Source organism: Labeo rohita, unplaced genomic scaffold (assembly GCF_022985175.1).
Source record: "Labeo rohita strain BAU-BD-2019 unplaced genomic scaffold, IGBB_LRoh.1.0 scaffold_1029, whole genome shotgun sequence".
NCBI classification, from domain to species: Eukaryota; Metazoa; Chordata; class Actinopteri; order Cypriniformes; family Cyprinidae; genus Labeo; species Labeo rohita.
The window spans coordinates 1-22,941 of NW_026127152.1; the positions used below are offsets into that span (position 1 = coordinate 1).

At 50.1% G+C, this 22,941-nt stretch overlaps 25 non-coding genes across 25 annotated transcripts; 16 read left to right on the forward strand and 9 right to left on the reverse strand.

Annotated features, from left to right (window-relative positions):
- Window positions 1-360: 360 nt before the first annotated feature.
- trnas-uga (transfer RNA serine (anticodon UGA)) lies at window positions 361-442 on the reverse strand. Its single transcript has one exon. It is a non-coding gene; the product is annotated as a tRNA-Ser (tRNA).
- Window positions 443-584: 142 nt separating this feature from the next.
- Window positions 585-656, reverse strand: trnah-gug (transfer RNA histidin (anticodon GUG)). The gene has a single exon. It is a non-coding gene; the product is annotated as a tRNA-His (tRNA).
- Window positions 657-1,269: 613 nt separating this feature from the next.
- trnak-uuu (transfer RNA lysine (anticodon UUU)) lies at window positions 1,270-1,342 on the reverse strand. Its single transcript has one exon. It is a non-coding gene; the product is annotated as a tRNA-Lys (tRNA).
- A 1,245-nt stretch (window positions 1,343-2,587) lies between these two features.
- On the reverse strand, window positions 2,588-2,669 carry trnas-uga (transfer RNA serine (anticodon UGA)). The gene has a single exon. It is a non-coding gene; the product is annotated as a tRNA-Ser (tRNA).
- Window positions 2,670-2,811: 142 nt separating this feature from the next.
- trnah-gug (transfer RNA histidin (anticodon GUG)) lies at window positions 2,812-2,883 on the reverse strand. The gene has a single exon. It is a non-coding gene; the product is annotated as a tRNA-His (tRNA).
- A 158-nt stretch (window positions 2,884-3,041) lies between these two features.
- Window positions 3,042-3,123, reverse strand: trnas-aga (transfer RNA serine (anticodon AGA)). The gene has a single exon. It is a non-coding gene; the product is annotated as a tRNA-Ser (tRNA).
- A 1,291-nt stretch (window positions 3,124-4,414) lies between these two features.
- On the reverse strand, window positions 4,415-4,496 carry trnas-uga (transfer RNA serine (anticodon UGA)). The gene has a single exon. It is a non-coding gene; the product is annotated as a tRNA-Ser (tRNA).
- Window positions 4,497-4,883: 387 nt separating this feature from the next.
- trnas-aga (transfer RNA serine (anticodon AGA)) lies at window positions 4,884-4,965 on the reverse strand. Its single transcript has one exon. It is a non-coding gene; the product is annotated as a tRNA-Ser (tRNA).
- A 428-nt stretch (window positions 4,966-5,393) lies between these two features.
- On the reverse strand, window positions 5,394-5,466 carry trnak-uuu (transfer RNA lysine (anticodon UUU)). The gene has a single exon. It is a non-coding gene; the product is annotated as a tRNA-Lys (tRNA).
- A 1,587-nt stretch (window positions 5,467-7,053) lies between these two features.
- Window positions 7,054-7,126, forward strand: trnak-uuu (transfer RNA lysine (anticodon UUU)). The gene has a single exon. It is a non-coding gene; the product is annotated as a tRNA-Lys (tRNA).
- A 422-nt stretch (window positions 7,127-7,548) lies between these two features.
- Window positions 7,549-7,629, forward strand: trnas-aga (transfer RNA serine (anticodon AGA)). Its single transcript has one exon. It is a non-coding gene; the product is annotated as a tRNA-Ser (tRNA).
- Window positions 7,630-7,788: 159 nt separating this feature from the next.
- On the forward strand, window positions 7,789-7,860 carry trnah-gug (transfer RNA histidin (anticodon GUG)). Its single transcript has one exon. It is a non-coding gene; the product is annotated as a tRNA-His (tRNA).
- A 142-nt stretch (window positions 7,861-8,002) lies between these two features.
- On the forward strand, window positions 8,003-8,084 carry trnas-uga (transfer RNA serine (anticodon UGA)). The gene has a single exon. It is a non-coding gene; the product is annotated as a tRNA-Ser (tRNA).
- A 1,247-nt stretch (window positions 8,085-9,331) lies between these two features.
- trnak-uuu (transfer RNA lysine (anticodon UUU)) lies at window positions 9,332-9,404 on the forward strand. Its single transcript has one exon. It is a non-coding gene; the product is annotated as a tRNA-Lys (tRNA).
- Window positions 9,405-9,830: 426 nt separating this feature from the next.
- trnas-aga (transfer RNA serine (anticodon AGA)) lies at window positions 9,831-9,914 on the forward strand. Its single transcript has one exon. It is a non-coding gene; the product is annotated as a tRNA-Ser (tRNA).
- Window positions 9,915-10,075: 161 nt separating this feature from the next.
- trnah-gug (transfer RNA histidin (anticodon GUG)) lies at window positions 10,076-10,147 on the forward strand. Its single transcript has one exon. It is a non-coding gene; the product is annotated as a tRNA-His (tRNA).
- A 142-nt stretch (window positions 10,148-10,289) lies between these two features.
- trnas-uga (transfer RNA serine (anticodon UGA)) lies at window positions 10,290-10,371 on the forward strand. Its single transcript has one exon. It is a non-coding gene; the product is annotated as a tRNA-Ser (tRNA).
- A 1,246-nt stretch (window positions 10,372-11,617) lies between these two features.
- trnak-uuu (transfer RNA lysine (anticodon UUU)) lies at window positions 11,618-11,690 on the forward strand. The gene has a single exon. It is a non-coding gene; the product is annotated as a tRNA-Lys (tRNA).
- Window positions 11,691-12,112: 422 nt separating this feature from the next.
- trnas-aga (transfer RNA serine (anticodon AGA)) lies at window positions 12,113-12,194 on the forward strand. The gene has a single exon. It is a non-coding gene; the product is annotated as a tRNA-Ser (tRNA).
- A 162-nt stretch (window positions 12,195-12,356) lies between these two features.
- On the forward strand, window positions 12,357-12,428 carry trnah-gug (transfer RNA histidin (anticodon GUG)). Its single transcript has one exon. It is a non-coding gene; the product is annotated as a tRNA-His (tRNA).
- A 142-nt stretch (window positions 12,429-12,570) lies between these two features.
- On the forward strand, window positions 12,571-12,652 carry trnas-uga (transfer RNA serine (anticodon UGA)). The gene has a single exon. It is a non-coding gene; the product is annotated as a tRNA-Ser (tRNA).
- A 1,249-nt stretch (window positions 12,653-13,901) lies between these two features.
- trnak-uuu (transfer RNA lysine (anticodon UUU)) lies at window positions 13,902-13,974 on the forward strand. Its single transcript has one exon. It is a non-coding gene; the product is annotated as a tRNA-Lys (tRNA).
- A 422-nt stretch (window positions 13,975-14,396) lies between these two features.
- Window positions 14,397-14,478, forward strand: trnas-aga (transfer RNA serine (anticodon AGA)). The gene has a single exon. It is a non-coding gene; the product is annotated as a tRNA-Ser (tRNA).
- A 158-nt stretch (window positions 14,479-14,636) lies between these two features.
- Window positions 14,637-14,708, forward strand: trnah-gug (transfer RNA histidin (anticodon GUG)). The gene has a single exon. It is a non-coding gene; the product is annotated as a tRNA-His (tRNA).
- A 142-nt stretch (window positions 14,709-14,850) lies between these two features.
- On the forward strand, window positions 14,851-14,932 carry trnas-uga (transfer RNA serine (anticodon UGA)). The gene has a single exon. It is a non-coding gene; the product is annotated as a tRNA-Ser (tRNA).
- The last annotated feature ends 8,009 nt before the right edge of the window (window positions 14,933-22,941 follow it).

Below are 22,941 nucleotides of genomic sequence, written 5' to 3' on the forward strand. Positions count from 1 at the left end.
TGTTGAGCGACGTGACGTTGGTGGTCCAGGTGAGATCCTCTGTAATGTGCACCCCCAGGAATTTAGTGCTGCTGACTCTCTCCACAGTCGAGCTGTCGATGGTCAACAGAGTTTCTTCTGAAGTCCATCACAACCTCTTTTGTTTTACCCACATTAAGGGACAGGTTGTTAGCACCACACCATTCAGCCAGCTGTGCCTCTTGCTCTCCGTAGTGTGTTTCATCGTTGTTGCTGACGAGAAGCTCATTTGCCACGGGATGAAGGCCGCAAGCAAACATGGCAGTGAGAGCGAAGGCCAAAGTCCTTGGAAGCCGCAATTATCAGCACAGAAACCTAAAGCAGAAGGGGCGGAAGCCCGCCCGTAGTCGGCAGGGTTCGAACCTGCGCGGGGAGACCCCAATGGATTTCAAGTCCATCGCCTTAACCTCTCGGCCACGACTACGCCGGTTTGCGGGTACGCAAGCCTGCTCTCTTGGCTGGAGGCGGGCAGCACAGGATGCCAAAGAGCTTCAGACGCAAAATCCAGCTTAAGGACGAGGTGGCAAAAAGGAGCAGGACGTCCCCGTCGCTCAACGGCAAAGGGCTGCCGTGACCCGGATTCGAACCGGGGTTGCTGCGGCCACAACGCAGAGTACTAACCACTATACGATCACGGCGCGCCACTGGCTCACGGCTGTGGCGGCAGCCGTCCGATTACAAAAAGGGCAAGCGGCGTGTTATTCGGTTGGAGAGAGGCTGCGCAAATTCGTGTGACGGACGCGCAAGAAAAGGGCACGGTCGCGTCTCCCCGGCGCACAGGGGCGTCGACAAAAAGCGTAGTCGGCAGGATTCGAACCTGCCCACGACTACGGCGACCTGGACGTCCTCTGCCCTGTCGTCGTGCAGCACTGCCGCCTGACCCACTTGCATCCCAGCCAGCTCAGTCACGCAGCCGAGATTGCAAGCCGGCCCTGCTGCAGACAAAACAGCGGGCCCAACGAGGAGAAAGCCGGCCGTAACGTCTCGCACGAAGACGCGCGGCTGTAGCGGTTCAAATGAGCACAGGCGACCTCAAAGTTGGGTGAAAAAAACCCCACAAACTGGCTATGGCTTTACTGAACACTCTCAAAAGAGGAAAACACCCCACCACAGGCACTGAAACATTCTTGAAGCGGAAACACAGCAAAGACTGCATGTGAACTCTGGCACATCTTTGAGCGCACGCCGCCACACGGCAGTCCTGTACCGGCACGACAGTAGGCTGAGGCCGCCAACAAGATGACGGCCCTACGCCCGAACAGGGACTTGAACCCTGGACCCTCAGATTAAAAGTCTGATGCTCTACCGACTGAGCTATCCGGGCTCTTGTGCAGTTTAACAGCTCTTTAACAGCACTTTCCCCACAAGCCGCCTGGAAGAAGTCAAGTCGAGCTTTACTGTCATTCTGCTGCATGTGTGGACATATAGAGGAACGAGATGTCGTGACTCCCAGGACCACGGTGCTACATACTAGTTAAACATAATGTAAACATACAACAGTACAAGTATAAGAAAAGCAATTATAGACCTATAGAACAGTTAACCATCTCACTATACATATACTATAAATACTATAGCTAAATAGTTGACTAAACATACACAAACTGAGACTGAAAAAACTTTACATAAGTACTGTACATGAAGTTTTACAAAAGAGATATTTGTACATGAGATTACTACAGGTGGTTTGTACAGCCCACTCACCCGTGTGTAGCACACTCAGAATTGCACTTAGGAAAATTGTCAACAGTTTTAATGAGTTGGGGCGGGGAGGAGGCTGAGGTTTTCATGGCTTCAGAGGGGGACAGGGAGATTGGCGTTAAGGGCTCTCACAGCCTGGGGGAAAAGCTGGTAAAGAATCGGACAGAGCGAGCTTTAATACTCCGGTACCTTCTACCTGATGGCAGGAGCTGGAAGAGATTGTGGGAGGGATGGGTGGGGTCCTTCACGATGCTGGAGGCCTTGCTGGAGCATTGTGCAGGGAAAATGTCCAGGATGGAGGGGAGAGGGGCACCGATGATCTTTGCAGCTGTGTTCACTGTCCGCTGTAGGGCCTTGCGGTCAGCAGCACTGCAGTTCCCGTACCAGACAGTGATGCAGCTGGTCAGCACACTCTCAATGGTGCCCCTGTAGAAGGTGGTGAGGATGGGTGGAGGGAGACTTGCCCTTTTCACCCGGCGGAGAAAGTGGAGGCGCTGTTGGCTCTTCTTGTTGAGCGACGTGACGTTGGTGGTCCAGGTGAGATCCTCTGTAATGTGCACCCCCAGGAATTTAGTGCTGCTGACTCTCTCCACAGTCGAGCTGTCGATGGTCAACAGAGTTTCTTCTGAAGTCCATCACAACCTCTTTTGTTTTACCCACATTAAGGGACAGGTTGTTAGCACCACACCATTCAGCCAGCTGTGCCTCTTGCTCTCCGTAGTGTGTTTCATCGTTGTTGCTGACGAGAAGCTCATTTGCCACGGGATGAAGGCCGCAAGCAAACATGGCAGTGAGAGCGAAGGCCAAAGTCCTTGGAAGCCGCAATTATCAGCACAGAAACCTAAAGCAGAAGGGGCGGAAGCCCGCCCGTAGTCGGCAGGGTTCGAACCTGCGCGGGGAGACCCCAATGGATTTCAAGTCCATCGCCTTAACCTCTCGGCCACGACTACGCCGGTTTGCGGGTACGCAAGCCTGCTCTCTTGGCTGGAGGCGGGCAGCACAGGATGCCAAAGAGCTTCAGACGCAAAATCCAGCTTAAGGACGAGGTGGCAAAAAGGAGCAGGACGTCCCCGTCGCTCAACGGCAAAGGGCTGCCGTGACCCGGATTCGAACCGGGGTTGCTGCGGCCACAACGCAGAGTACTAACCACTATACGATCACGGCGCGCCACTGGCTCACGGCTGTGGCGGCAGCCGTCCGATTACAAAAAGGGCAAGCGGCGTGTTATTCGGTTGGAGAGAGGCTGCGCAAATTCGTGTGACGGACGCGCAAGAAAAGGGCACGGTCGCGTCTCCCCGGCGCACAGGGGCGTCGACAAAAAGCGTAGTCGGCAGGATTCGAACCTGCGCGGGGAGACCCCAATGGATTTCTAGTCCATCGCCTTAACCACTCGGCCACGACTACGGCGACCTGGACGTCCTCTGCCCTGTCGTCGTGCAGCACTGCCGCCTGACCCACTTGCATCCCAGCCAGCTCAGTCACGCAGCCGAGATTGCAAGCCGGCCCTGCTGCAGACAAAACAGCGGGCGCGCGGCTGTAGCGGTAGCGGTTCAAATGAGCACAGGCGACCTCAAAGTTGGGTGAGACAAAAAAAAGACTGCAAACTGGCTAAAGCGCACTGAACACCTCAAAAGAGGAAAACATGACCCCACGAACAGGGACTTGAACCCTGGACTGATTAAAAGTCTGATGCTCTACCGACTGAGCTATCCGGGCTCTTGTGCAGTTTAACAGCTCTTTAACATTGCCTGGAAGAAGTCAAGTTTTACTGTCATTCTGCTGCATGTTGGACATATAGTTGGGAGATGTCGTGACTCCCAGGCCACGGTGCTACATACTAGTTAAACATAATGTAAACATACAACAGTACAAGTATAAGAAAAGCAATTATAGACCTATAGAACAGTTAACCATCTCACTATACATATACTATAAATACTATAGCTAAATAGTTGACTAAACATACACAAACTGAGACTGAAAAAACTTTTACATGTACTGTACATGAAGTTTTACAAAAGAGATATTTGTACATGAGATTACTACAGAGATTGTGGCACACTGGAGCATTGTGCAGGGAAAATGTCCAGGATGGAGGGGAGGGAGGGGCACCGATGATCATTGTGCAGGGAAAATTTGGAGGGGAGAGGGGCAGCTGTGTTCACTGTCCGCTGTAGGGCCTTGCGGTCAGCAGCACTGCAGTTCCCGTACCAGACAGTGATGCAGCTGGTCAGCACACTCTCAATGGTGCCCCTGTAGAAGGTGGTGAGGATGGGTGGAGGGAGACTTGCCCTTTTCACCCGGCGGAGAAAGTGGAGGCGCTGTTGGCTCTTCTTGTTGAGCGACGTGACGTTGGTGGTCCAGGTGAGATCCTCTGTAATGTGCACCCCCAGGAATTTAGTGCTGCTGACTCTCTCCACAGTCGAGCTGTCGATGGTCAACAGAGTTTCTTCTGAAGTCCATCACAACCTCTTTTGTTTTACCCACATTAAGGGACAGGTTGTTAGCACCACACCATTCAGCCAGCTGTGCCTCTTGCTCTCCGTAGTGTGTTTCATCGTTGTTGCTGACGAGAAGCTCATTTGCCACGGGATGAAGGCCGCAAGCAAACATGGCAGTGAGAGCGAAGGCCAAAGTCCTTGGAAGCCGCAATTATCAGCACAGAAACCTAAAGCAGAAGGGGCGGAAGCCCGCCCGTAGTCGGCAGGGTTCGAACCTGCGCGGGGAGACCCCAATGGATTTCAAGTCCATCGCCTTAACCTCTCGGCCACGACTACGCCGGTTTGCGGGTACGCAAGCCTGCTCTCTTGGCTGGAGGCGGGCAGCACAGGATGCCAAAGAGCTTCAGACGCAAAATCCAGCTTAAGGACGAGGTGGCAAAAAGGAGCAGGACGTCCCCGTCGCTCAACGGCAAAGGGCTGAACCGGGGTGACCCGGGAACCTAACCACTGCTACCACAACCGTGACCACTCCGCCCCGATCACGGCGCGCCCACTGGCACGGCGCGCCACTGGCTCACGGCTGTGGCGGCAGCCGTCCGATTAAAAAAAGGGCAAGCGGCGTGTTATTCGGTTGGAGAGAGGCTGCGCAAATGAGCACGTGACGGACGCGCAAGAAAAGGGCACGGTCGCGTCTCCCCGGCGCACAGGGGCGTCGACAAAAAGCGTAGTCGGCAGGATTCGAACCTGCGCGGGGAGACCCCAATGGATTTCTAGTCCATCGCCTTAACCACTCGGCCACGACTACGGCGACCTGGACGTCCTCTGCCCTGTCGTCGTGCAGCACTGCCGCCTGACCCACTTGCATCCCAGCCAGCTCAGTCACGCAGCCGAGATTGCAAGCCGGCCCTGCTGCAGACAAAACAGCGGGCCCAACGCTACATAGGAGAAAGCCGGCCGTAACGTCTCGCACGAAGACGCGCGGCTGTAGCGGTTCAAATGAGCACAGGCGACCTCAAAGTTGGGTGAGAAAAAAACCCCACAAACTGGCTATGGCTTTACTGAACACTCTCAAAAGAGGAAAACACCCCACCACAGGCACTGAAACATTCTTGAAGCGGAAACACAGCAAAGACTGCATGTGAACTCTGGCACATCTTTGAGCGCACGCCGCCACACGGCAGTCCTGTACCGGCACGACAGTAGGCTGAGGCCGCCAACAAGATGACGGCCCTACGCCCGAACAGGGACTTGAACCCTGGACCCTCAGATTAAAAGTCTGATGCTCTACCGACTGAGCTATCCGGGCTCTTGTGCAGTTTAACAGCTCTTTAACAGCACTTTCCCCACAAGCCGCCTGGAAGAAGTCAAGTCGAGCTTTACTGTCATTCTGCTGCATGTGTGGACATATAGAGGAACGAGATGTCGTGACTCCCAGGACCACGGTGCTACATACTAGTTAAACATAATGTAAACATACAACAGTACAAGTATAAGAAAAGCAATTATAGACCTATAGAACAGTTAACCATCTCACTATACATATACTATAAATACTATAGCTAAATAGTTGACTAAACATACACAAACTGAGACTGAAAAAACTTTACATAAGTACTGTACATGAAGTTTTACAAAAGAGATATTTGTACATGAGATTACTACAGGTGGTTTGTACAGCCCACTCACCCGTGTGTAGCACACTCAGAATTGCACTTAGGAAAATTGTCAACAGTTTTAATGAGTTGGGGCGGGGGGAGGCTGAGGTTTTCATGGCTTCAGAGGGGGACAGGGAGATTGGCGTTAAGGGCTCTCACAGCCTGGGGGAAAAGCTGGTAAAGAATCGGACAGAGCGAGCTTTAATACTCCGGTACCTTCTACCTGATGGCAGGAGCTGGAAGAGATTGTGGGAGGGATGGGTGCCTGTCCCTTAATGTGGGTAAAACAAAAGAGGTTGTGATGGACTTCAGAAGAAACTCTGTTGACCATCGACAGCTCGACTGTGGAGAGAGTCAGCAGCACTAAATTCCTCCATTACAGAGGATCTCACCTGGACCACCAACGATCACGGAGAGCAAGAGGCACAGCTGGCTCTCGACTGTGGAGAGAGTCAGCAGCACTAAATTCCTGGGGGTGCACATTACAGAGGATCTCACCTGGACCACCAACGTCACGTCGCTCAACAAGAAGAGCCAACAGCGCCTCCACTTTCTCCGCCGGCTGAAAAGGGCATTCCCTGCACAATGCTCCAGCAAGGCCTCCAGCATCGTGAAGGACCCCACCCATCCCTCCCACAATCTCTTCCAGCTCCTGCCATCAGGTAGAAGGTACCGGAGTATTAAAGCTCGCTCTGTCCGATTCTTTACCAGCTTTTCCCCCCAGGCTGTGAGAGCCCTTAACGCCAATCTCCCTGTCCCCCTCTGAAGCCATGAAAACCTCAGCCTCCCCTCCCCGCCCCAACTCATTAAAACTGTTGACAATTTTCCTAAGTGCAATTCTGAGTGTGCTACACACGGGTGAGTGGGCTGTACAAACCACCTGTAGTAATCTCATGTACAAATATCTCTTTTGTAAAACTTCATGTACAGTACTTATGTAAAGTTTTTTCAGTCTCAGTTTGTGTATGTTTAGTCAACTATTTAGCTATAGTATTTATAGTATATGTATAGTGAGATGGTTAACTGTTCTATAGGTCTATAATTGCTTTTCTTATACTTGTACTGTTGTATGTTTACATTATGTTTAACTAGTATGTAGCACCGTGGTCCTGGGAGTCACGACATCTCGTTCCTCTATATGTCCACACATGCAGCAGAATGACAGTAAAGCTCGACTTGACTTCTTCCAGGCGGCTTGTGGGGAAAGTGCTGTTAAAGAGCTGTTAAACTGCACAAGAGCCCGGATAGCTCAGTCGGTAGAGCATCAGACTTTTAATCTGAGGGTCCAGGGTTCAAGTCCCTGTTCGGGCGTAGGGCCGTCATCTTGTTGGCGGCCTCAGCCTACTGTCGTGCCGGTACAGGACTGCCGTGTGGCGGCGTGCGCTCAAAGATGTGCCAGAGTTCACATGCAGTCTTTGCTGTGTTTCCGCTTCAAGAATGTTTCAGTGCCTGTGGTGGGGTGTTTTCCTCTTTTGAGAGTGTTCAGTAAAGCCATAGCCAGTTTGTGGGGTTTTTTTCTCACCCAACTTTGAGGTCGCCTGTGCTCATTTGAACCGCTACAGCGCGCGTCTTCGTGCGAGACGTTACGTTACGGCTTTCTCCTCGTTGGGCCCGCTGTTTTGTCTGCAGCAGGGCCGGCTTGCAATCTCGGCTGCGTGACTGAGCTGGCTGGGATGCAAGTGGGTCAGGCGGCAGTGCTGCACGACGACAGGGCAGAGGACGTCCAGGTCGCCGTAGTCGTGGCCGAGTGGTTAAGGCGATGGACTAGAAATCCATTGGGGTCTCCCGCGCAGGTTCGAATCCTGCCGACTACGCTTTTGTCGACGCCCCTGTGCGCCGGGGGAGACGCGACCGTGCCCTTTCTTGCGCGTCCGCGTCACACGAATTTGCGCAGCCTCTCTCCAACCGAATAACACGCCGCTTGCCCTTTTTGTAATCGGACGGCTGCCGCCACAGCCGTGAGCCAGTGGCGCGCCGTGATCGTATAGTGGTTAGTACTCTGCGTTGTGGCCGCAGCAACCCCGGTTCGAATCCGGGTCACGGCAGCCCTTTGCCGTTGAGCGACGGGGACGTCCTGCTCCTTTTTGCCACCTCGTCCTTAAGCTGGATTTTGCGTCTGAAGCTCTTTGGCATCCTGTGCTGCCCGCCTCCAGCCAAGAGAGCAGGCTTGCGTACCCGCAAACCGGCGTAGTCGTGGCCGAGAGGTTAAGGCGATGGACTTGAAATCCATTGGGGTCTCCCCGCGCAGGTTCGAACCCTGCCGACTACGGGCGGGCTTCCGCCCCTTCTGCTTTAGGTTTCTGTGCTGATAATTGCGGCTTCCAAGGACTTTGGCCTTCGCTCTCACTGCCATGTTTGCTTGCGGCCTTCATCCCGTGGCAAATGAGCTTCTCGTCAGCAACAACGATGAAACACACTACGGAGAGCAAGAGGCACAGCTGGCTGAATGGTGTGGTGCTAACAACCTGTCCCTTAATGTGGGTAAAACAAAAGAGGTTGTGATGGACTTCAGAAGAAACTCTGTTGACCATCGACAGCTCGACTGTGGAGAGAGTCAGCAGCACTAAATTCCTGGGGGTGCACATTACAGAGGATCTCACCTGGACCACCAACGTCACGTCGCTCAACAAGAAGAGCCAACAGCGCCTCCACTTTCTCCGCCGGGTGAAAAGGGCAAGTCTCCCTCCACCCATCCTCACCACCTTCTACAGGGGCACCATTGAGAGTGTGCTGACCAGCTGCATCACTGTCTGGTACGGGAACTGCAGTGCTGCTGACCGCAAGGCCCTACAGCGGACAGTGAACACAGCTGCAAAGATCATCGGTGCCCCTCTCCCCTCCATCCTGGACATTTTCCCTGCACAATGCTCCAGCAAGGCCTCCAGCATCGTGAAGGACCCCACCCATCCCTCCCACAATCTCTTCCAGCTCCTGCCATCAGGTAGAAGGTACCGGAGTATTAAAGCTCGCTCTGTCCGATTCTTTACCAGCTTTTCCCCCAGGCTGTGAGAGCCCTTAACGCCAATCTCCCTGTCCCCCTCTGAAGCCATGAAAACCTCAGCCCCCCCCCCCCGCCCCAACTCATTAAAACTGTTGACAATTTTCCTAAGTGCAATTCTGAGTGTGCTACACACGGGTGAGTGGGCTGTACAAACCACCTGTAGTAATCTCATGTACAAATATCTCTTTTGTAAAACTTCATGTACAGTACTTATGTAAAGTTTTTTCAGTCTCAGTTTGTGTATGTTTAGTCAACTATTTAGCTATAGTATTTATAGTATATGTATAGTGAGATGGTTAACTGTTCTATAGGTCTATAATTGCTTTTCTTATACTTGTACTGTTGTATGTTTACATTATGTTTAACTAGTATGTAGCACCGTGGTCCTGGGAGTCACGACATCTCGTTCCTCTATATGTCCACACATGCAGCAGAATGACAGTAAAGCTCGACTTGACTTCTTCCAGGCGGCTTGTGGGGAAAGTGCTGTTAAAGAGCTGTTAAACTGCACAAGAGCCCGGATAGCTCAGTCGGTAGAGCATCAGACTTTTAATCTGAGGGTCCAGGGTTCAAGTCCCTGTTCGGGCGTAGGGCCGTCATCTTGTTGGCGGCCTCAGCCTACTGTCGTGCCGGTACAGGACTGCCGTGTGGCGGCGTGCGCTCAAAGATGTGCCAGAGTTCACATGCAGTCTTTGCTGTGTTTCCGCTTCAAGAATGTTTCAGTGCCTGTGGTGGGGTGTTTTCCTCTTTTGAGAGTGTTCAGTAAAGCCATAGCCAGTTTGTGGGGTTTTTTTTTTTCTCACCCAACTTTGAGGTCGCCTGTGCTCATTTGAACCGCTACAGCCGCGCGTCTTCGTGCGAGACGTTACGGCCGGCTTTCTCCTCGTTGGGCCCGCTGTTTTGTCTGCAGCAGGGCCGGCTTGCAATCTCGGCTGCGTGACTGAGCTGGCTGGGATGCAAGTGGGTCAGGCGGCAGTGCTGCACGACGACAGGGCAGAGGACGTCCAGGTCGCCGTAGTCGTGGCCGAGTGGTTAAGGCGATGGACTAGAAATCCATTGGGGTCTCCCCCCGCGCAGGTTCGAATCCTGCCGACTTTGTCTTTTGTCGACGCCCCTGTGCGCCGGGGAGACGCGACCGTGCCCTTTTCTTGCGCGTCCGTCACACGAATTTGCGCAGCCTCTCTCCAACCGAATAACACGCCGCTTGCCCTTTTTGTAATCGGGCTGCCGCTGCCGCCACAGCCGTGAGCCAGTGGCGCGCCGTGATCGTATAGTGGTTAGTACTCTGCGTTGTGGCCGCAGCAACCCCGGTTCGAATCCGGGTCACGGCAGCCCTTTGCCGTTGAGCGACGGGGACGTCCTGCTCCTTTTTGCCACCTCGTCCTTAAGCTGGATTTTGCGTCTCTAGCTCTTTGGCATCCTGTGCTGCCCGCCTCCAGCCAAGAGAGCAGGCTTGCGTACCCGCAAACCGGCGTAGTCGTGGCCGAGAGGTTAAGGCGATGGACTTGAAATCCATTGGGGTCTCCCCGCGCAGGTTCGAACCCTGCCGACTACGGGCGGGCTTCCGCCCCTTCTGCTTTAGGTTTCTGTGCTGATAATTGCGGCTTCCAAGGACTTTGGCCTTCGCTCTCACTGCCATGTTTGCTTGCGGCCTTCATCCCGTGGCAAATGAGCTTCTCGTCAGCAACAACGATGAAACACACTACGGAGAGCAAGAGGCACAGCTGGCTGAATGGTGTGGTGCTAACAACCTGTCCCTTAATGTGGGTAAAACAAAAGAGGTTGTGATGGACTTCAGAAGAAACTCTGTTGACCATCGACAGCTCGACTGTGGAGAGAGTCAGCAGCACTAAATTCCTGGGGGTGCACATTACAGAGGATCTCACCTGGACCACCAACGTCACGTCGCTCAAGAAAGAAGAGCCAGCGCGCCTCCACTTTCTCCGCCGGGTGAAAAGGGCAAGTCTCCCTCCACCCATCCTCACCACCTTCTACAGGGGCACCATTGAGAGTGTGCTGACCAGCTGCATCACTGTCTGGTACGGGAACTGCAGTGCTGCTGACCGCAAGGCCCTACAGCGGACAGTGAACACAGCTGCAAAGATCATCGGTGCCCCTCTCCCCTCCATCCTGGACATTTTCCCTGCACAATGCTCCAGCAAGGCCTCCAGCATCGTGAAGGACCCCACCCATCCCTCCCACAATCTCTTCCAGCTCCTGCCATCAGGTAGAAGGTACCGGAGTATTAAAGCTCGCTCTGTCCGATTCTTTACCAGCTTTTCCCCCAGGCTGTGAGAGCCCTTAACGCCAATCTCCCTGTCCCCCTCTGAAGCCATGAAAACCTCAGCCTCCCTCCCCGCCCCAACTCATTAAAACTGTTGACAATTTTCCTAAGTGCAATTCTGAGTGTGCTACACACGGGTGAGTGGGCTGTACAAACCACCTGTAGTAATCTCATGTACAAATATCTCTTTTGTAAAACTTCATGTACAGTACTTATGTAAAGTTTTTTCAGTCTCAGTTTGTGTATGTTTAGTCAACTATTTAGCTATAGTATTTATAGTATATGTATAGTGAGATGGTTAACTGTTCTATAGGTCTATAATTGCTTTTCTTATACTTGTACTGTTGTATGTTTACATTATGTTTAACTAGTATGTAGCACCGTGGTCCTGGGAGTCACGACATCTCGTTCCTCTATATGTCCACACATGCAGCAGAATGACAGTAAAGCTCGACTTGACTTCTTCCAGGCGGCTTGTGGGGAAAGTGCTGTTAAAGAGCTGTTAAACTGCACAAGAGCCCGGATAGCTCAGTCGGTAGAGCATCAGACTTTTAATCTGAGGGTCCAGGGTTCAAGTCCCTGTTCGGGCGTAGGGCCGTCATCTTGTTGGCGGCCTCAGCCTACTGTCGTGCCGGTACAGGACTGCCGTGTGGCGGCGTGCGCTCAAAGATGTGCCAGAGTTCACATGCAGTCTTTGCTGTGTTTCCGCTTCAAGAATGTTTCAGTGCCTGTGGTGGGGTGTTTTCCTCTTTTGAGAGTGTTCAGTAAAGCCATAGCCAGTTTGTGGGGTTTTTTTCTCACCCAACTTTGAGGTCGCCTGTGCTCATTTGAACCGCTACAGCCGCGCGTCTTCGTGCGAGACGTTACGGCCGGCTTTCTCCTCGTTGGGCCCGCTGTTTTGTCTGCAGCAGGGCCGGCTTGCAATCTCGGCTGCGTGACTGAGCTGGCTGGGATGCAAGTGGGTCAGGCGGCAGTGCTGCACGACGACAGGGCAGAGGACGTCCAGGTCGCCGTAGTCGTGGCCGAGTGGTTAAGGCGATGGACTAGAAATCCATTGGGGTCTCCCCGCGCAGGTTCGAATCCTGCCGACTACGCTTTTGTCGACGCCCCTGTGCGCCGGGAGACGACCGTGCCGTGCCCTTTTTTCTTGCGCGTCCGTCACACGAATTTGCGCAGCCTCTCTCCAACCGAATAACACGCCGCTTGCCTTTTTTTGTAATCGGACGGCTGCCGCCACAGCCGTGAGCCAGTGGCGCGCCGTGATCGTATAGTGGTTAGTACTCTGCGTTGTGGCCGCAGCAACCCCGGTTCGAATCCGGGTCACGGCAGCCCTTTGCCGTTGAGCGACGGGGACGTCCTGCTCCTTTTTGCCACCTCGTCCTTAAGCTGGATTTTGCGTCTGAAGCTCTTTGGCATCCTGTGCTGCCCGCCTCCAGCCAAGAGAGCAGGCTTGCGTACCCGCAAACCGGCGTAGTCGTGGCCGAGAGGTTAAGGCGATGGACTTGAAATCCATTGGGGTCTCCCCGCGCAGGTTCGAACCCTGCCGACTACGGGCGGGCTTCCGCCCCTTCTGCTTTAGGTTTCTGTGCTGATAATTGCGGCTTCCAAGGACTTTGGCCTTCGCTCTCACTGCCATGTTTGCTTGCGGCCTTCATCCCGTGGCAAATGAGCTTCTCGTCAGCAACAACGATGAAACACACTACGGAGAGCAAGAGGCACAGCTGGCTGAATGGTGTGGTGCTAACAACCTGTCCCTTAATGTGGGTAAAACAAAAGAGGTTGTGATGGACTTCAGAAGAAACTCTGTTGACCATCGACAGCTCGACTGTGGAGAGAGTCAGCAGCACTAAATTCCTGGGGGTGCACATTACAGAGGATCTCACCTGGACCACCAACGTCACGTCGCTCAACAAGAAGAGCCAACAGCGCCTCCACTTTCTCCGCCGGGTGAAAAGGGCAAGTCTCCCTCCACCCATCCTCACCACCTTCTACAGGGGCACCATTGAGAGTGTGCTGACCAGCTGCATCACTGTCTGGTACGGGAACTGCAGTGCTGCTGACCGCAAGGCCCTACAGCGGACAGTGAACACAGCTGCAAAGATCATCGGTGCCCCTCTCCCCTCCATCCTGGACATTTTCCCTGCACAATGCTCCAGCAAGGCCTCCAGCATCGTGAAGGACCCCACCCATCCCTCCCACAATCTCTTCCAGCTCCTGCCATCAGGTAGAAGGTACCGGAGTATTAAAGCTCGCTCTGTCCGATTCTTTACCAGCTTTTCCCCCAGGCTGTGAGAGCCCTTAACGCCAATCTCCCTGTCCCCCTCTGAAGCCATGAAAACCTCAGCCTCCCCCCTCCCCGCCCCAACTCATTAAAACTGTTGACAATTTTCCTAAGTGCAATTCTGAGTGTGCTACACACGGGTGAGTGGGCTGTACAAACCACCTGTAGTAATCTCATGTACAAATATCTCTTTTGTAAAACTTCATGTACAGTACTTATGTAAAGTTTTTTCAGTCTCAGTTTGTGTATGTTTAGTCAACTATTTAGCTATAGTATTTATAGTATATGTATAGTGAGATGGTTAACTGTTCTATAGGTCTATAATTGCTTTTCTTATACTTGTACTGTTGTATGTTTACATTATGTTTAACTAGTATGTAGCACCGTGGTCCTGGGAGTCACGACATCTCGTTCCTCTATATGTCCACACATGCAGCAGAATGACAGTAAAGCTCGACTTGACTTCTTCCAGGCGGCTTGTGGGGAAAGTGCTGTTAAAGAGCTGTTAAACTGCACAAGAGCCCGGATAGCTCAGTCGGTAGAGCATCAGACTTTTAATCTGAGGGTCCAGGGTTCAAGTCCCTGTTCGGGCGTAGGGCCGTCATCTTGTTGGCGGCCTCAGCCTACTGTCGTGCCGGTACAGGACTGCCGTGTGGCGGCGTGCGCTCAAAGATGTGCCAGAGTTCACATGCAGTCTTTGCTGTGTTTCCGCTTCAAGAATGTTTCAGTGCCTGTGGTGGGGTGTTTTCCTCTTTTGAGAGTGTTCAGTAAAGCCATAGCCAGTTTGTGGGGTTTTTTTCTCACCCAACTTTGAGGTCGCCTGTGCTCATTTGAACCGCTACAGCCGCGCGTCTTCGTGCGAGACGTTACGGCCGGCTTTCTCCTCGTTGGGCCCGCTGTTTTGTCTGCAGCAGGGCCGGCTTGCAATCTCGGCTGCGTGACTGAGCTGGCTGGGATGCAAGTGGGTCAGGCGGCAGTGCTGCACGACGACAGGGCAGAGGACGTCCAGGTCGCCGTAGTCGTGGCCGAGTGGTTAAGGCGATGGACTAGAAATCCATTGGGGTCTCCCCGCGCAGGTTCGAATCCTGCCGACTACGCTTTTTGTCGACGCCCCTGTGCGCCGGGGAGACGCGACCGTGCCCTTTTCTTGCGCGTCCGTCACACGAATTTGCGCAGCCTCTCTCCAACCGAATAACACGCCGCTTGCCCTTTTTGTAATCGGACGGCTGCCGCCACAGCCGTGAGCCAGTGGCGCGCCGTGATCGTATAGTGGTTAGTACTCTGCGTTGTGGCCGCAGCAACCCCGGTTCGAATCCGGGTCACGGCAGCCCTTTGCCGTTGAGCGACGGGGACGTCCTGCTCCTTTTTGCCACCTCGTCCTTAAGCTGGATTTTGCGTCTGAAGCTCTTTGGCATCCTGTGCTGCCCGCCTCCAGCCAAGAGAGCAGGCTTGCGTACCCGCAAACCGGCGTAGTCGTGGCCGAGAGGTTAAGGCGATGGACTTGAAATCCATTGGGGTCTCCCCGCGCAGGTTCGAACCCTGCCGACTACGGGCGGGCTTCCGCCCCTTCTGCTTTAGGTTTCTGTGCTGATAATTGCGGCTTCCAAGGACTTTGGCCTTCGCTCTCACTGCCATGTTTGCTTGCGGCCTTCATCCCGTGGCAAATGAGCTTCTCGTCAGCAACAACGATGAAACACACTACGGAGAGCAAGAGGCACAGCTGGCTGAATGGTGTGGTGCTAACAACCTGTCCCTTAATGTGGGTAAAACAAAAGAGGTTGTGATGGACTTCAGAAGAAACTCTGTTGACCATCGACAGCTCGACTGTGGAGAGAGTCAGCAGCACTAAATTCCTGGGGGTGCACATTACAGAGGATCTCACCTGGACCACCAACGTCACGTCGCTCAACAAGAAGAGCCAACAGCGCCTCCACTTTCTCCGCCGGGTGAAAAGGGCAAGTCTCCCTCCACCCATCCTCACCACCTTCTACAGGGGCACCATTGAGAGTGTGCTGACCAGCTGCATCACTGTCTGGTACGGGAACTGCAGTGCTGCTGACCGCAAGGCCCTACAGCGGACAGTGAACACAGCTGCAAAGATCATCGGTGCCCCTCTCCCCTCCATCCTGGACATTTTCCCTGCACAATGCTCCAGCAAGGCCTCCAGCATCGTGAAGGACCCCACCCATCCCTCCCACAATCTCTTCCAGCTCCTGCCATCAGGTAGAAGGTACCGGAGTATTAAAGCTCGCTCTGTCCGATTCTTTACCAGCTTTTCCCCCCAGGCTGTGAGAGCCCTTAACGCCAATCTCCCTGTCCCCCTCTGAAGCCATGAAAACCTCAGCCTCCCCTCCCCGCCCCAACTCATTAAAACTGTTGACAATTTTCCTAAGTGCAATTCTGAGTGTGCTACACACGGGTGAGTGGGCTGTACAAACCACCTGTAGTAATCTCATGTACAAATATCTCTTTTGTAAAACTTCATGTACAGTACTTATGTAAAGTTTTTTCAGTCTCAGTTTGTGTATGTTTAGTCAACTATTTAGCTATAGTATTTATAGTATATGTATAGTGAGATGGTTAACTGTTCTATAGGTCTATAATTGCTTTTCTTATACTTGTACTGTTGTATGTTTACATTATGTTTAACTAGTGGCGGCGTGCGCTCAAAGATGTGCCAGAGTTCACATGCAGTCTTTGCTGTGTTTCCGCTTCAAGAATGTTTCAGAAACTATGCGCTGCTCTCAGGGCAGGAGTACTCAATAGGCTAGTATTACCATTATTTTTAGTGTACTATGCGCTGCTCTCGGGTCAGGAGTAAAACTAACAGTACTAAAACTGAATTATGCGCTGCTCTTGGGGCTGGAGTACACAATAGGTTAGTATTACCATTATTTTTAGTGTACTGTGCACTGCTCTCAGGGCAGGAGTAAAATTAACAGTACTAAACTGAATTATGCGCTGCTCTGGGGCCAGGAGTACTCAATAGGTTAGTATTACTGTTATTTTTACTAAACTATGTGCTGCTCTCAGGGCAGGAGTAAAAATAACAGTACTAAACTGAATTATGCGCTGCTCTCAGGGCAGGAGTACTCAATAGGTTTGTATTACTGTTATTTGTTATGTACTATGCACTATGCACATCAAAGTATTTCTGTATGACTATAGGCCTGTCATTGACTCTTTCATGTAGTTTTTGTTCTCTTTGCAGAAAAACTTCTTGGAAAAAGCAGAAGTCGTCACTGGTCCATACTTGGAGAAAGGGAATCTCTGGACTTTCTTTGGATGTTTGGATGAGGATGTTCATGATTCAATATCCCATACTAAATAGTTTAGGTAAAATTCTTTTTTTTTTTCCCTTTCTTTCTTTTATTATGACTGTCGGTGTAAACTGAAAAAAATTCTTTATGCATTTCAGTTGCAGGAAGACCTTACAAAGATTTCTGGAGACTGAGAGACTGGCTTTGAGAAGATATTTGGAAAAGCAACCTCTGACTTTGGGTTTGGTTTAAAGGGAGCTTGTTCAAATTTGTTGACTCATGTCTAATATAAAAATAAAAAATACAAAAATAAAACACTTAAAAACCTCTAGGGATGATGATATCCACTAGTTAAGACTACAGCAGTTCAATAATACATCTTGCTGAACTTTTTTGTTGTGAAACGTTCCTGTGTTTTATACATGCATTTAACTCACTGATTTGTTTGTAATTTGTAATTGTATAAAAAAAGAAAGAAGTCATAATTAAACTTATTTTATTGTAATATTGCACCCATAAACTGATTATTTTCAATCAACATTTCTTTCATTTTGTTCTTAAATAATCTGTACAACAGACATTGAATGATACAACATTAACAACACGATTATTAAAAATAATAATAATAAATAAAAAACTCACAAGTTATAATTAAAATTACAAGTCTTAATTTCTCTGCAATAGTCTATGGGAGAAACATTAAGTGGTTGCACAAAAATTGACTGGTACCTTTTGTAATCACATTTATGTATCGCCAAGTGAATGTGAGAGAAGCCCTATTGGGACAGTAGGAACATATGTAAAAATTGATGTACATGGCACCTCAGTGATAAAACTCATGGATTTGATTTATTCACAGTGTGATCATATGAACCCAGGAATGCACTGCTCATATGGCCTGTCACATAGTTGTCTGTTATACATTAAATGTCACATGCTTGGATTAAGAATAAATTTAAATTTAATAATACGTTATTTATTTAAATCTCAGGTTCAAAAAGAGACCCACTATAGCTGAAATGGTTTTCTGAAATTTTATCTCTCAAAATGATAGGTGTCATGAGAAATGTGAAGATTAGCAGAAATAAGTTGCATGCAACCTCTTATTTACATGAGGTAAATCAATCAATCATGTTTATTTATACAGCGCTTTTTAACAAAACAGGATGTGTCAAAGCAACAGTTTTTAATAGGACAATAGTGTGTCAATAATGCAAAAGTTCCATGTTGCAGCAAAGTCAGATTGCAGAGGACTCATTTAGGACATTTAGGGATGTAGAGGTCGTCTCTAGCTGCTGATCCATCATCTGGTGACCTTGGAATAAGAAAGAAACAGACTAATATTAGTGTAGATGCCATTCTTCTTACGATGCAATGAGTACATCAGGTGTTATGAAAATTATTCCTAGTTCCGGTTGACCTAATTAATGCAGTCTAACCATCCTTTAATGGACTTGAATTATAGAAATGTGTTAATGTGTTGTGTTGGCCGGGTTAAAGAGATGGGTCTTTAATCTAGATTTAAACTGACAGAGTGTGTCTGCCTTCTGAACAGTGTTACCTAGATTGTTCCAGAATGTGGGCGCTAAATAAGAAAATGATCTGCCGCCACAGTTGATTTTGATATTTTGGGTATTTTCAAAATTTAGAGAACGCAGTGGACATGAGGGACTATAATGACAAGGCTGCTTGGTTTATATTTTTATGTATGTAATTGTAGGCCTATATTTTTAAAATTGTATTGCATACCTATTACTGCCATAATAATGACTAATTTAAAATGTTTAAGTACTTTTCTTGTCTTTTTGTTCTTAACAGCTCCTACCCGCTGTGCTGGAGAAGTTATGAAATATTTTTGTTGTAGGTCATTTTGAATCGATTTCTTCGACCACACAACCTTGGTTCTGGTCGATGGCGAAGAGGCATACCAGGTCAGAGACCTGCTCAACTCAAGACGCCGGGGGGGGGTACTACAGTACCTAGTTGACTGGGAGGGGTACGGTCCGGAGGAACGGTCCTGGGTCAACGCAAGGGACATACTGGACCCTACGCTCAAAGAAGCTTTCCACCAGGCACATCCAGAGAAACCGGCCCCTCGTCCACGCGGAAGACCCCGGCGTCAACAGCCATCTCGCTTCAGGAGCTGCTCGCAGGGTGGGGGCTCTGTTACAATTGAGGCTCCCGCATCGTCTCTCCGGCACCACCAGAGGGAGCCATCACCCGAGTTCTAGCCATCCCATTCGGACTTCGTTTCCCATGTGCCCCATGCCTAGGACTGACCTTTTACCTTTAGCCTATTACCCACTTCCTATAAAGAGGCCTGTTTCCTGTTAGTCTTGATTTGCCACGGTGATCAATTCCGAGCGTTTTTCCCTGTTTGTCTTAAAGTTACCTGATCTGGACTGTTATCTCGTATTTGATTCTGCCGCCTGCCCCGACCTTTCCGCCTGTTTATTGGACTCTGAATACCGCTGCCTGTCCCGACTATTTACGCCTGTTATCTGGTTTACGACTCTGATCGCCCCTGTAAGTTTGTTGTTGTACTAAATAAACTCTGCTGCAAATGGATCCGAACGCCTCTGACTCTTCGTCACAACAGCAGTTTAATGATACATCTTGCTGTACTTTTTTGTTGTGAAATGTTCCTGTGTTTTAAACATGCATTTAATTCACTGGATTTGTTTGTAATTGTATAAAAAAAGAAAGAAGTCATAATTAAACTTATTTTATTGTAATATTGCACCCATAAACTAATTATTTTCAATCAACGTTTCTTTTATTTTGTTCTTAAACTATCTGTACAACAGACATTGAATGATACAACATTAACAACACGATTATTAAAAAAATAAAATAACATGACTCACAAGTTAATTAAAATTACAAGTCTCAATTTCTCTGCAATAGCCCATGGGAGGAAGATTAAGTGGTTACACAAAAATTGACTGGTACCTTTTGCAATCACATTTATGTATCACCAAGTCAACTCTGTGAGAGAAGCCCTATTCGGACAGTAGGAACATATGTAAAAATTTATTTACCATGGCACCTAAAACTCATGGATTTAATTTATTCACACTGTGATCATATGAACCAAGGAATGCACTACTCATATGGCCAGTCGCATAGTTTCTGCTATAAATTAAATGTCATATGCTTGGAATAAGAATCAATTTAAATTTAATAATATATTATTTATTTAAATCTCAGGTTCAAAAATAGACCCACTATAGTTGAAATGGTCTTAAATTTTATCTCTCAAAATAATAGGTGTCATGAGAAATGTAAAGATTAGCAGAAATAAGTTGCATGCAACCTCTTATTTACATGAGGTCAAATCAATCTATCAATCACGTTTATTTATACAGTGCTTTTTAACAAAACAGGTTGTGTCAAAGCAACTTTACAATAGGACAATAGTGTGCCAATAATGCAAAATTTCCATGTTGCAGCAAAGTCAGATTGCAGAGGACTCATCTGGTTCCCGTGGTCTTGCGCCAACAGCCATCTAGGTGACAAGTTTCTCACTGATGATCTGGCTCTGGGGCTCATCTAGTTGACGTGGTCCCCGCTGACATTTAGGGCTGCAGAGGTCATCTCTAGGTGCTGACCCACCATCTGGGCTGGGTACGGACTGGATCCGGGGGACTGCAGTGACCATCTGATCTGGATACAGACTGGATCTAGTGGCTACAGTGACCTCAGAATAAGAAAGAAACAGACTAATATTAGCGTAGATACCATTCTTACGATGCAACGAGAACATCAGGTGTTATGGAAATTGTTCCTGGTTTTGGTTGACCTAATTAATGCAGCCTAACCATCCTTTAACCGATTTGAATTATAGAAATGTTAATGTGTTATGTGTAGGCCAGGTTAAAGAGATAGGTCTTTAATCTAGATTTAAACTGACAGAATGTTTCTGCCTCCCAAACAGTGTTAGGTAGATTGTTCCAGAGTTTATAATAAGAAAATGATCTGCCGCCTGCATTTGATTTTGATATTTTAGGTATTATCAAATCAAAGAGTTTTGAGAACTCAGCAGACGTGAGGGACTATAATGACAAAGCTGCTTGGTCTATATTTTTATGTGTGTAATTGTAGGCCTATATACATATTTTAAAATTGTATTGCATACCTTGAAGGTGTAACTTGAATACCCTCAAAAATACGTATAGATTTACTGAATAGAAAAAAAATTATACCAAAATATCAACACTACATAGAACAAATTAAAAAGAAAAGAAAAAAATTATATATAAAAACTATATATACTGTATATATATATATATATATATATATATATATATATCCTGCCCTGAGAGCAGCGCAAAGTACACTAAAAATAACAGTAATACGAACATATTCAGTACTTTTGCCCTGAGAGCAGCGCATAATTCAGTAAAAATAACAGTAATAGGAACATATTCAGTACTTCTGCCCTGAGAGCAGCGCATTGTTCAGTAAAAGTAACAGTAATACAGACCTATTGAGTACTCCTGCCCTGAGAGCAGCACATAATTGTCACGGTCGTCGTCGTGTGCAAGGGATGAAGCAGGAGGAGAGCGGAGATCCAATAAGTGCAGTTTATTATAATAATCCAAAGTGTACATAGAAACAAACAGCAGGGAAACGACAGGGTAACGGCAGGGAAACAGCAACCACGACGAGCATAAACCGAGTAACAATACAAACGGAAGGGTATGACTTACAATCACCGACAAGGACACTGGGGAACAACCAAACTTAAATACACAGAACAAACCAACCAAAACAGGACAGGTGGGAATGATTAGACAATGACGTGACTAACGAGAACAGGAACAGGAAGACCATATATGGGCACACACCGGGAAAACACATACAAACAGTCCAATAGGCACACACAGGTCTGACATTACCCCCCCTCCCCCAAGGCGCGACTCGCGCCGTAACATAATACACCGGGCGGGAGGGTGGGCGCCCTGGAGGCTGTGTAGGGCAGACACAGGAGGGAGCGGGGTTACGCCTCCAGGGCGGATCCGGGAGCTCTAGGAGCCATGGCGGGTCAGGAGGTTCAGGGAACCCTGGCCGAGTACACAGTCCTTGCGGCCATGGCTGATCAGGGGAGTAGCCCCCCCCAAATTTTCTTGGGGGAGCTTAGGGCGTAGCCAGCCCAAGAGAGGACGGGAAGGTCGAGCTTAGCAGGTGCCGACTGAGGCGCGCTGACTCAGGAGGGCGCGCTGACTCAGGAGGGCGAGCTGACTCAGGAGGGCACACTGACTCTGGAGGGCACGCTGACTCTGGGTGCTCGGGCGGCCCGGCGGAGGCAAAGGCTTTAGAGGACACTCTGGAGGCGCCGGCTCTGGAGGGCGCGCTGGAGGAGGTGCCGGCTCTGGAGGGCGCGCTGGACGAGGCGCCGACTCTGGAGGGTGCGCTGGACGAGGCGCCGACTCTGGAGGGCGCGCTGGATGAGGCACCGACTCTGGAGGGCGCGCTGGACGAGGCGCTGACTCTGAAGGGTGTGCCGAAGCCCTCCAGGGCAGAGCGGACAACTGCATCAAGGACGGGGACCTGGGGAGAGCAGGGATAGAGGAGGTAGATAGAATAGGAGGAGAAGCAGAGAGTTCATAAATTAACGCCGCCTCCATAGGAGGCTCTACAGCCAAAGCTGACACCTCAGGAGGCATTGGCGCGGCTTCTCCGGCGGAAGAGGTTTCTGGAGTGGACTTGAGACTAGACGAGAGCTCTGCCTCTGGAGGGGCGCGCTGGAAGCAGCTCGGGCTCTGGTGTGTGCGCTGGAAGCAGCTCGGGCACTGGTGAGCACGCTGGAAGCAGCTCGGGCTCTGGTGTGCGCGCTGAAGGCAGCTCGGGCTCTGGTGAGCGTGCTGGAAGCAGCTCGGGCTCTGGTGAGCGCGCTAAAGGCAGCTCGGGCTCTGGTGAGCGCGCTGGAGGCAGCTCGGGCTCTGGTGTGCGCACTGAAGGCAGCTCGGGCTCTGGTGAGCGTGCTGGAAGCAGCTCGGGCTCTGGTGAGCGCGCTAAAGGCAGCTCGGGCTCTGGTGAGCGCGCTGGAGGCAGCTCGGGCTCTGGTGAGCGCGCTGGAGGCAGCTCGGGCTCTGGTGAGCGCACTAGGTCTTGACTTGCCTCCGTCAAGATGTAACTTGACTTGACTCCATGAACACACTGCAACGTGACTTGACTCTGGAGACTCAGCTGCAACTTGACTTGACTCAGTAGACGCAGCTGCAACTTTTGGAGACGTAGCTGCAACTTGACTTGACTCAGCAGACGCAGCTGCAACTTGACTAGACTCCGTATATG